Source organism: Acinonyx jubatus, chromosome A2, assembly GCF_027475565.1.
Source record: "Acinonyx jubatus isolate Ajub_Pintada_27869175 chromosome A2, VMU_Ajub_asm_v1.0, whole genome shotgun sequence".
Lineage (NCBI taxonomy): Eukaryota > Metazoa > Chordata > Mammalia > Carnivora > Felidae > Acinonyx > Acinonyx jubatus.
The window spans coordinates 118,178,736-118,190,770 of NC_069383.1; the positions used below are offsets into that span (position 1 = coordinate 118,178,736).

The following is a 12,035-nucleotide window of genomic DNA, read 5'->3' on the forward strand; positions in this document are numbered from 1 at the left end:
AGTTTCCAGTAAGACTCCACCTTTAGGTCAATTATTTCTTTTTTCAATTTCCTTTTTCAGGTGATCTCATTCACTATATTAATTCAGTTCACAATTGGATGAGTAAGTCTTAAATCAGTATCTCCAACACAGACTCCAGTCATGAGTCTGAGAATTAAATCTCAGTAATTCCCAAATACTAGTCCAGAGTTTACAAACTCTTTGTGGATAGGAATTTTGTGTTTCATCCCCAACCCCCCCCCTTTTTTTTTAAAGCTAAGCACTTATTAGAGTGCCTTTATTCATCATTACACAATACATCTTGGTTGAATGGAAACTTTGAACTAAATAAACCACATGGCTTAGTAATACATATAAAAATTTGAACTCAGTTAAACATGCCATTAGTTAAATCACTTACTTTCTTTGGCTATCAGTTTCATTTGAAAATTGGAGAAGGTGATCTAGATAATTGCTATGGTTCCTATTAACATTACTTTTCCGTTTCTAAATTCTCTATTATCTCTCTTTAAAAATGAGATCTTATTTTTAAAAAACCATTTAAGATAAGTATTAAATAAGCAATTATGTTATTTCAGTTGCATTCATTTAACAAACTTTTCTGAGTGCCAAGTATATGTCAGGCACTGGATCATTAAAAAATACCAGGTATGAGCAGAAAGACAATTCTAAAGAATGTGACTTACATTTCCTTTTAAAGTCTTATATTCTCTTATATGTGTGTTAAAAAAATATGTTCCACAAAATCATAATTGAAATTAAAAGCAGCTTGGAAAATGACCTAAAAAAACTAATACATTCATTGTTAAGGGAACCACTAAAGAAATGTGTAATGGTAAAATACTTTCATAGTCTTGAAACATAATAAAATTGACCTAGTTGCACAGGTTTAAAAAATTGTATTATGTTAACTATCAAATAATTACTCCGTTTTGGGTTTAGTAAAAATTTCAAAAATATGAAGGAAAATCAGGGAAAAAATAACATTGGCCAAATATTGACCAGGAGTACTGGAAGGCCAAATAATGGTATCTACTCATTATCAGAGTTAGAAGAGGTTATGAATGGGGCATACAGCATACTGAAGTTCGTAAGTAAAAAGCCATCTGCCAAAGCATTGGATGCTATCCTGCTCAGTTTTTAACAACTACATATATGATTCAGAAATCTCTGGAGATTGAGGAAGATTTAAATTTAACCCTCCTCATACTGGAGTGAAGAACATTTAAAGGAATTGTAACTAATGTAGACTAACAATTAGTGATAAGGGTTCTTATGTCTTTAACACTTGCTCTAAATTATACAGTAAAACATTACATAAAAACACTGGAAGAAAAACTGACATAAAAATAAATGGCATGGAGGCCTATTTCTAATAGGTAACGCCTTATATTATTAGTTTTTGCACTTCATAGAAAATACGGATGAATGTTTGTTAGCCCCTTTTGGATGACTCTTTTTGCATTCAGGGTCCAGTCCTCATTCATCTTGATATTCCCAATATTTAACTGAGTATGTGTCCACAAGAAGGTGCTTGAATTCAACTAAGCTAAGAGAAAAAAGGAATTATATAATATATGAGTGATTGATATTACTATACAAAAACATGTATAAATACAGCAGAAGCCCTTTTAACTGGCTTCTACTTAACTAACCTATTGGATTAACTAAGAATCCCCATTTGCAAAACTCATAATTTATGTTCATCACCCAAGCACTGCTCCCAGCTACTAAATTATGGTCTAATATTCTCTCATTTCTGCTACCACTAGATAAGCTGCATGCTTACCAAGAATAATCTGTTTTTTTCCAGGTGTACTTTTTATTACTTCTTTTATTATCTATACAACTAATGGAATATGAACATGGGAAGAGTTCTTTAGAAAACTATACTTACTGGTTTCAAAATACTCAAAGCAAGTTGTAAAGAAAAATAAAAAGCCTTGAATCATATACAGAAAAACACAAATGTACAAGATTGGGAAGGAGAACGTAACATCTATGAGGATTCTCATCTTGGATTGTTTTGCCAATATGTCTGAGTTCTCATTTTACTTACAGACAACCTGGAAATTAAAGACAGTGTATTGTGGATATAGTTTATAAAAGATAAGAAACACAGCCCTTCAATAAGCGAATCCATGTTAAAAAAGCAAAACAAGGAGCATCTGCGTGGCTCATTTGGTTAAGTGTCAGCCTCTTGGTTTCAGCGCAGGTCATGATTTCATAGTTTGTGGGTCTGAGCCCTGAAATTGGGCTCTGCACTGACACCATGGGACCTACTTGGGATTCTCTCTCCCTCTCTCTATGCTCCTCCCCTGCTCTCTCACTCTCTCTCTCTCAAAATAAATAAATAAACTTTAAAAAAGCAAAACAAAACAAAGAACAAGCAACAACCAAAATGTCACCCTAGTTTAAAATATTGGAAAATTAATGATTGTTAAATAGTGCCTCTATGTTAAGTAGAAGGCTTCTATCCAAACAAAGCACAATGTATGATACATGACGTCTATTTTTAAAACAGTTCCCCAGTACCTCTCCTTATTGGTTAAGTCAATTTCTTTCTTTGTATCCACTCTATTATGAAGGCTTGGCCATGAAGCTTTTACCTCAGGTAAAAATAGGGCATGTTCAGCTCAGAATAACACATTCACTGTGTATTTTCAAGTCCTCAATGTTCATTTGTCTTTTTTTTCCCCATGGAGGAAACTTATCTTCATACTTTGATTATGTCAACAACAACAGAATCTCAAAATTCCTATGGATCTTGTACCTAACAAGATAGAAGCCAGGACTGAAGATGTATTTTTATATATAGTGTCTTTTACTTAGCAGCCTCACTGTCACTTATAGATAATCTTTTCAAAATTATTTTTCGCAAGAGAAGTACCTAGAAAATTCTTTCCACTCTGGATGTCTGCTTTTTAAATCATGTAGCAATGCCTCTTGGTAAACACCCTGAAAGTTTTCCCTGTGAAGAGGAATTGCTAGTGGTTAGTTGTAGCTGAGGAAAGAGAATGGCTTGCGATGTCTAAGAAGAGAATAAACATGAATAGTGTAGGGTCTGCAGGCAATGGGAGAGGGATCTGGTATTCCTCTGTGGAAGAGCTCAGAACTGGGAGCCAAGCTCTCCATGAAGCTAGGACCACCTTGATGAGGGAACAGGTAGGCTTGGGACGGTTGTCTTGACATGAAGAGTTTAAGCCAAGGCCTGGATGACAAGCATTTCTGAGATCCAGAGGACGTGAAGAAACTGTGAGAACCAAAATAGAGCCAAGTTACTGAGGAAAGGGAACCACGGTGTTCTGAATGACTGTAAGTTATATACCCTCATCAAGGTACTTAAGCAGTAGGTAGAGAAAGACGTGAATCCATGGCTCAGAGTGTAGTTAAGATGAGTTATGAATCATCTAGAATTTATGTGAACCCAGAAAGAGAAGAGCATTCAAAACAGAGGCCTCTTCTCCAAATCCATGGGCACAGACAGGTATCTCTCTGTGCCTACAGTAGACTTATACCAGGAAGAGGAATCATGGAACATCCTTTGAAATGGGATCAACAACCTGGATAGTAAGTGTGAACTATGGCTTGAGTGAATATTCATCTCATAAAGAATGATCGTCCCTTAGGAACTTTAAAAGTTTTTCTGAAGTTCACTTATAGAGAAGGAAACCATATGGTTTATTGTTTCCACATTTAAGTGGGAACATACACATTTTTTAACATAAACATATATACATACAAACATATATACACATAAACCTAAGAACAGAAAATGAAAGTATCTCAGAAGAAACCATGTTGATCGCTCTTCAGAGAAAGCAATATTTATTTCATTGATTCTAATGAAAAGTGAAATGAATGAAAGTGTATAGTTTTCATCTTTGTTATACTTATTAAAATGATTCACGGGAAGTTTTGGAAAAAAGAAACTCTTTAGTGTATACCCTCAAAATGTTTTTAGACAGTTATAAGAATTCATGTACCAGAGTTAATTATTCTGATATATGTAAATATCAGTAGCCTAAAAACATATGGCAGCCCTAGAGCTGTGGAGAATTATTTCATGTATGAGATTAATTGTGGTCTTGTTTTCTCATTTTTTAAAACTCATGGCTGATGAATCAGACCAATGAATTTAATAAGAATAACACCATATCACAGGGAGGCATTTTATTGAAAAGTTATGTTTTTGATGAAATGTATAACATGTTGTTAATGAATCAGTCTGTCTTCACAAGAACACTACAATACATTTTAAAGAACCAAATGTTTAGCAAGACAACAGCTCTATCATCATTGTACAAAACAACCAATTTGACTTTTTTCTTCCCAAATATTATTTTTTCTTGATTATCTGAAAGCAATAATGGCAAATTTTATTCTAGTGTCATAGAACTTCAATGCTGAAGTTCTCAACGTTGCTTTCTTTTTTTCCCCAAAATTGCCCATTGTTTCCCAAAAAGAATCTCTCATACAATACTGTCAGAGAAATGCTTCAGTGAATTTGAAACCAATTCAGAAACTACAGATATGCTCTTATGTTATTTTTTTAAGTGTATTTATTTTGACAGAGAGAGAGCACAAGAAAGGGAGAAACAGAAAGAGAGGGGGGGAGAGAGAGAATCTAAAACAGGCTCAGCCCTGTCATTGCAGAGCCCGATGTGAGGCTCAAACTCACGAACCGTCAGATGATGACCTGAGGTCAAATCAAGAGTCAGATGCTCAACCAACTGAACCACCCAGGCATCCCAAGATATGCTCTTTTTTTAAAAACAATATTTTATTTATGATCACTTTCTCTTCATAGTCTTTAATAGTGCTTGGCTATTTTCTAGAAGACAGGGAACTTGAGTCAGTTCTACTCTATCAGCCATAAGTGAGAATTCCATATTAATTCCAGAAAAATCCAAAGGGAGTAAAGTTCTTCTAACAAAGTTAATTTTGCTAGAAGACATTGTTCTTTCACTCTTTAACATTCTCATCAATCTTTCTAGACAACAGTAGACACAATATTCTTTAGATGAAGTTTGAGTTTCTTCCCAAACACATTTTATTCCCTGATCTAAAGGGAAATAAAGGTTTACTTTTTCACTAATACCACATGTCTCAGGTAGTCATGGTTTCCCACGAGGTCACTAGAATAGCACAAAAGTGTAGCAGGTTGTATTGACTTGCTTCTCATTAAAGCTGTTAAATCCAATCATAATTTTCTTTTTCCCCCCAGAAGTTACGCATTCACTTTCTACCATGTACTGGTAATTCATCCTTGAATAAAATAGAAACCATTCTGGTTCTCATGTAACTTACATTCAAATAGAGGAGAGGAACAAAAAGAAGTATACAATAAATAAATATAGTTTCTCATTTTAATATATCTTTGATGAAAATGAGGTACTGAGGCAGATATACCTGAAAGTGAGATGGGGAAACCTAATTTAGATGAGGTGGGCAGAGAAGGCATCTCTAAATAAGTGACATGTCAGGCAGGGCCTGAATGTGAAAAGAGATTAATTCCAAAACAGGAAGAGAGAGAGGAAAAAAAAATAAAATAAGGAAGAAAGGAAACAAGGACGGAAGGTAGGAAGGAAGGAAAATGTGAGAAAACAATGTATCTGCAATGCAGTAAGCAAGGTAGAAAGTGACACCAGAGAAGTTGGAATGTTGGTCAGTAGCCAAGACATGATAGTCATGAGAAGGGCTTGCTGTCACTGCAAAAGTGTAAGTGTGGTTCATTTTCAAAATACCAAATGTCCAAGAGGGCAAAAAGTAATGAGTTCTTGGTGATGATTTACAAATTCTATGATAGCATTCTAAACTATTAGAATCCTTACCATCATAAGAGTAAAAACATATGGTATCTGTCTTTCTCTGTATGGCTTATTTCACTTAGCATCACACTCTCCAGTTCCATCCATGTTGCTACAAGAGAACAAACTGAGGGTTGATGGGGGGTGGGAGGGTGGGGAGGGTGGGTGATGGGTATTGAGGAGGGCACCTTTTGGGATGAGCACTGGGTGTTGTATGGAAACCAATTTGACAATAAATTTCATATATTGAAAAATAAATAAATAAATAAATAAATAAATAAATAAAACATTGTTTCAACAATAAAAAAATAAAATAAAATAAAATAAAATAAAATAAAATAAAATAAAATAAAATAAAATAAAATAAAACAAAACAAAAAAAGACTCCTTACCATCATAAAACACTGTCTGGCTTTGGTGCCATCCTTACCATCATCTTCTAGTAATGCAAAGATGCTAATAGTACAAGCACTGTGGAGTATCTATTTTTTCCAGTCAATGATAGTTTTATCCAAATAGGAATAAGGATGTTCTGAGGTGCAAGAGTTTGGGCACATACCATTCAACAGATTTACTTTGGGACACACACACGGTCTACCTCCAAGATCTACTTACCATTCTCCTAAGTGTGGTCCATAATAGCCACGGGCCATGGGTTTTAACAACTGTTATACCCCTGTAGTTAGAATGACTGTTTCCATAATTCTTCTCCTCCTCTGTTACAAACTCTGAGTCCATGGTCCAATCTCCCACACCATTTAGGGTAAACTATCAAATCTATTTTACACTTTATCCACATCTCACTTTTCTGAAGCAGGAATTATTAAATTAAATTATTTCTAAGAACACTCAGAAGTAATTGTGTTAATCAGAAAGTTTTAAGTGGAATACATTTCTGAGAAATACATTTAATTCTGGTGTGGGGCAAATCATGACAATTTCATAGACTTCTGCAAAATTTGGCATTTTATAAAATAAATGAGAAGTTTCAAGCTGTTTCTGAGAAAAATAAAACAACACCCAATAACTTCAAGGACTATAAAATCTTGCAATTAATAAAAGTTCAACCATCCAAGGTTTTCATTACTTTTATTCTATTACCACTATAAATAATTATAAAATATAATGTGCTTTGAAAGACCTTTGTATTCATTAATTATATTTACAGTTAATATTTCACTAACTTTTTGTTGTTGTTGTTAGGTCAGATTACAGCATAGTAAAAGGGTGAATGAGGTAACTCAAACTTCTAATAATGGAGACATTTAGTTTTGGGAGACATTCTCTCCTTCAAGTAAATTGCTTAATTTATTCTGCAACATACTATAAACTTTTTCAAACTCTTCGATAGAGTGACTTCAGCCAAGCTGATTTTATTTCAGATATACAGTGAAAAAAATATTCTTGAAATTACAATTAGTAATAAATTAAATAAAAACAGAGCAAATAGCATGCTGATCCCCAGCAAGCATGACTATCCTTTGCATACATTTTTTTTTTGTCCCACAGTCTACAGGAAGGTTCCAAATAAATTATGTCATGGATTCTTGTTATTCCAAAAACTGTAAGGAGGAATTATTTGTGTCAAGATGTATAACAAAACAAAATAAAATAAAACCGACTACATTAGATCCAAAGGTTGAAACTGGCAACACTCTCTTTGAGTATGGGTCCCAACAGGAAGTCAATGCATACTGCATGCTAGGCTTGAGTATAAGCAATTATCTTCTTGGCTAGAATCAGGATGGGCAGAGATCCAGGTATCATGGCTACATGACACTGAGAATAGAGTGACAGTTGGTGGTTGAACCAAGCAAAACTCTGATCTTTGATTCTTCATTCTGCCATGTACCAGGGGATGAGCTAAAAATTTAAGAAATTCCCTTTCATTTGTTAAAAGGAGTAGCCAAGTCTCTGTGGGTGGTTCTCAATCAGAAACTGGAAAACTCACTATTCACCAGAAATGCGCAACCATTCTAATTATTTTATAAGATGAAGTAACATAGACAGTATCATTAGAACTTCTGCCCGGGGTGATCAAAAGAAAATGACAATTGGGTCAAAGAATATAAATGCGAGTGTATTTGAGACAGAGATCTCAGTCAGTGACAAACTTCAAAAAGTTTCTCTTCTGGCAAGAAAGGTGCCTAGAAGCATATGTTTGTGTTTCTTCTGAAGTTGTCTTAGTTCTAAGCGGGTTGTAGTGCCCCTTTACCAGCTAAATACCCTAAAAATTCTTCTCTCTGAAAAGGATTTGCTGGTAGTCATTTATACCTTACAGTAAAATAAAGTCATTGTATCTTTTCAGTCAAAGGAACACATGCTTGTATTGAAAATGTATTTAAGAATTTGTCTCCCAATTCTTACTGAAAGAAACCACAGAGAATGGAAACGAGGAAATGGAATATAAAAAGGAAATGAAAAGAAAAAAAGAATAGGGTGGGAGGGGAGGAGAAAGAGAATTCAGAGAAATAAAAACAAACAAAAAAATTAAGCATGAAGTAAGCAATGAGTGTGATGCTATTAACTTTCATATCCTAATGCCATTTAGCTTCCCAACCACAGTTAGCATCTCAGATGCATTCTGAGACATGATAAGAGATTTCCTTACCCTGAATTTCCTTGTAGCCATGGGACCCCTCACCATCAACATCAGCAAAAGGTATTATGCTAAGTGAAATGAGTCAGTCAGAAAAAGACAAATACTATATGATGTCACTTATACACGGAATCTAAAAAACAAATAAAACCTGGATATAGATCCATAAATAAAGAGACAAACTGGTGGTTGCCAGAGGGGGGCAGTGGGAAATGGGTTAAGTAGTTGGAGAGGATTAAGAGGTACAAACTTCCAGTTGTAAAATGAAAAATCATGGAGATGAAAAGTACAGTACAAGGTATGTAGTCACAATTATTATAATAACATTGTATGATGACAGACTTGACTACACTTAATGTGGCAAGCATTTCATTATGTATAGAATTGTCAAATCCTGATGGTGTACACCTGAAACATCGTTAACTATGCTTCCATAAAAAATAAAAAAAAATAAAAACAGATAAAATGAATTTTCATAACTCAATATAACTAAAATATCATTTCAGTATATATTCATATAAAATTAATGAGAAAAAAGGTATGGAATTAGAGGCACAGTTGATGATATTCAGGTAGCAAGGAAATCAACTCCTATTTTCTCTGCTTCCCAGTGCATTTTTGTGAATCAAGAGTCCAGTTCCTAAACAATAGATTTAGAGGAATATTTACCTAATCTGGTTTAATCACCAGAAAAATAGAAGGGAAAATCCTTTTTAGTTCAAGAGATCATTGGAATTAGTTGCTGGGTTGGATCTCATTCTGATAAATGAACCCATAATCCTCCAGTCCTGTGCCAAGCTTAGGCAGTAATGGGGGTAGAATAATGTGCAAATGGGATTGATCATTCAATCGGCACAAGCCATTATTAATTATAACAATGTATAGATTGTTCTTTATTTCAGTGCATAAAAACTGCAGTGTCATTAACAGGCAATTATACCAAAAAACAAAAACAAAAACAAGAAAAGACACCACCACCATTTAGTTTTACTATTCTGCAGTCAGTAATTATGAATATAATTATAAAGGAAACATTAATTTGACCAAATATGTAACTATATTGATTAATATTGATTAATTTGACCAAATATGTAAATATATTGAACATATATATATAAATTACATATTTAATATATTTATAATATTTAATACTACATTCTGTTGAAAATAACTGTTGAAAGCAGTTAATATTTTATTTTTAGAAATATAAATGAATATAATCTAGGCACTACATGCTTGATGGACATTTTGCACTACACAGAAATGTTTCTAGTATTTAATTCTTACAACAGCTCTATGAAGTCTGTGCAGACATTATCCTCATTTTACAGATGAGGACACCAATGCACAGAAAGTTTAAATGATTTTCCTAGGCCTACACAGCTAGATATTGGATGAGTTGAAATTTAAGCTAATCTGCTTAGCTGGTTAGGAATAAAATGGTGTTTATATGGGCCTAATAAAATGTCAATAAAATGCAAAAAAGTTATAGTAAAAGAGGAAAACTCCATGTATCAAAGACATTTCTACTTAAGCATCACCCAAAATTGAAATGAATTTCTCCTTTCCCCTTTGGCTTCTGCTGAGTTTACTGCACTACTAAATAGGAACAACAACAACAAACTGATAAATGTGTACAATACATTTCAAAGATCAGTGAAATAATACCTACTTCTTTTGTTTTTTCCAGGAATTTCTCAGGAATTTGATAGGCTTGATATCTTCACCTCTCACACAGGAAAAGAGGTGGCAGGAAAATGAGTATTTTGTTATTGTAAGCAAAAGTAGAAAGTGTCCTGGGCTTGAAATTAAAACATATGGCTTCCAATAGCCTTGTGTGCCTGATTTTAAAACTTCAGCCAGCACAAAAAAATAATAATAAAATAAAATAAAGTACATTTTTACTCTTCGGGTCTCAGAAGTGGGCATTTTCAGCAAGTTTATGCCAGATTTAGGGACGGATTGAAATAACATGTAAAACTTCTGGTAACAGAGCTTATGTTCAATAAATGCTCCTTAATGCTGATTTCTACCATAGGATTCTATTCACTAAGAAAGGACTGTTTAGGAGTAGAGAAAATTACCTCAAGGGTGAGAGATAATCTTCTAAGGAAGATCATTTTCCAAAAGCAGAATTTGTCAGAAAGAAAGAGATTTGTAACCCATTGCTTACAAGATAAAGTCAGTGTTTAATTTTTATTTTCTCTGAAAATTTGTGAAGTCTCCTATTTTTAATTTTTTAAAGAATTCCTTAGTTTGTAGGAACTGTATGGAAATCTATTTCTGTTACCAGATCATACAACTATACAACCCTATTTCGGTTACGAGATAATAGCACTTCAAACTCGACAATTATCACACTACTTAATTCTCACTATTAACTTGCAAGCTCATTATTATTATCCCAACTTCCATAGTTTAAAAAGCTGAGATTCAGAAAGAAAAATCACTTTTGCACATCAAATTCTATCTTCTTTCACTATACTATGTATGTGGAATTCTGAAGGCCATACCACAGAAACCTTTCTGGTTAATTTAGATGAAACATGATTTATTAGGAAAATTTTAGGAGTCTTCAAGGACTTCTAGAATGTTGCCAATCTAGGACAGTGACTGTAACACTATAAATGACACCTAAAAATCGGTCTGCCACCCCTGCGTAAAAGTAAGCCAGGAAAGCTTGTGTTTGGACATTTTCACTGCAGTAGTAGAGGGGAGACTGCTTCACAGCCTAGTCTGTGGAAGTCTAGTTTGAGGACTGGTTGATGCCCATTCTGGGTCAGATGGTGCTGGAGCAGAACACAGAGGGTGTGAAGTGGACACCTTCCAAGATGATCGTCCAGCTGGGCAAGGAGATCAACAACCCAGAATCCGTGTATTACTGGGCCCAGAAGAACCACATCCCCGTGTTGAGCCCAGCGCTTACAGATGGCTCTCTGGGCGACATGATCTACTTCCATTCCTACAAGAATCCAGGTCTGGTCCTGGACATCATTGAGGACCTGAGGCTCATCAACACACAGGCCATCTTTGCCAAGCGCACCATCATGATCATCCTGGGCGTGAGTGTGGTCAAGCACCACATCACCAACGCCAACCTCATGTGGAATGGGCCAACTATGATGTCTACATTAACTCGGCCCAGGAATTTGATGGCTCCGATTCTGGGGCCAGGCCAGACGAAGCGGTTTCCTGGGGCAAGATCTAGGTGGACACACAGCCTGTCAAAGTCTATGCCCATGACTCCCTGGTCTTTCCCCTGCTTGTGGCTGAAACCTTCGCCCAGAAGACAGATGCTTTCACGCCTGAGAAGAATGAGGATTGAATGGCTACAGCACCAGCGAAGCCTCCCCTCCTCTATTTATTAGCGTGCACACCCAGTCCTCCCCTTGCTCCTTGGTCAGCAGCAGGTCTATGATAAATGGTCTCTGTGAGCCTGGAAAAAAAAAAAAGTCCTTCCTAGTCCTAAGTCTAAGAAGGAAGGTGAGATGCTGGCTGTCCAAAAAGGTTAAGACTCCCATATTTCCTGTTTAAAACTGAAGAGTATGTACTCCTAGGTCCATTCCAACTCTGACCTCCTGTTATTCCTCCCATCCAAGTACTAATCAGGCTTGACCCTGCTTAGC

General features: G+C 35.1%; 1 pseudogene; it reads left to right on the top strand.

Moving 5' to 3' along the window:
* The first annotated feature begins 11,165 nt into the window (after positions 1–11,165).
* LOC106981664 (deoxyhypusine synthase-like) lies at positions 11,166–11,798 on the top strand (annotated as a pseudogene).
* The last annotated feature ends 237 nt before the right edge of the window (positions 11,799–12,035 follow it).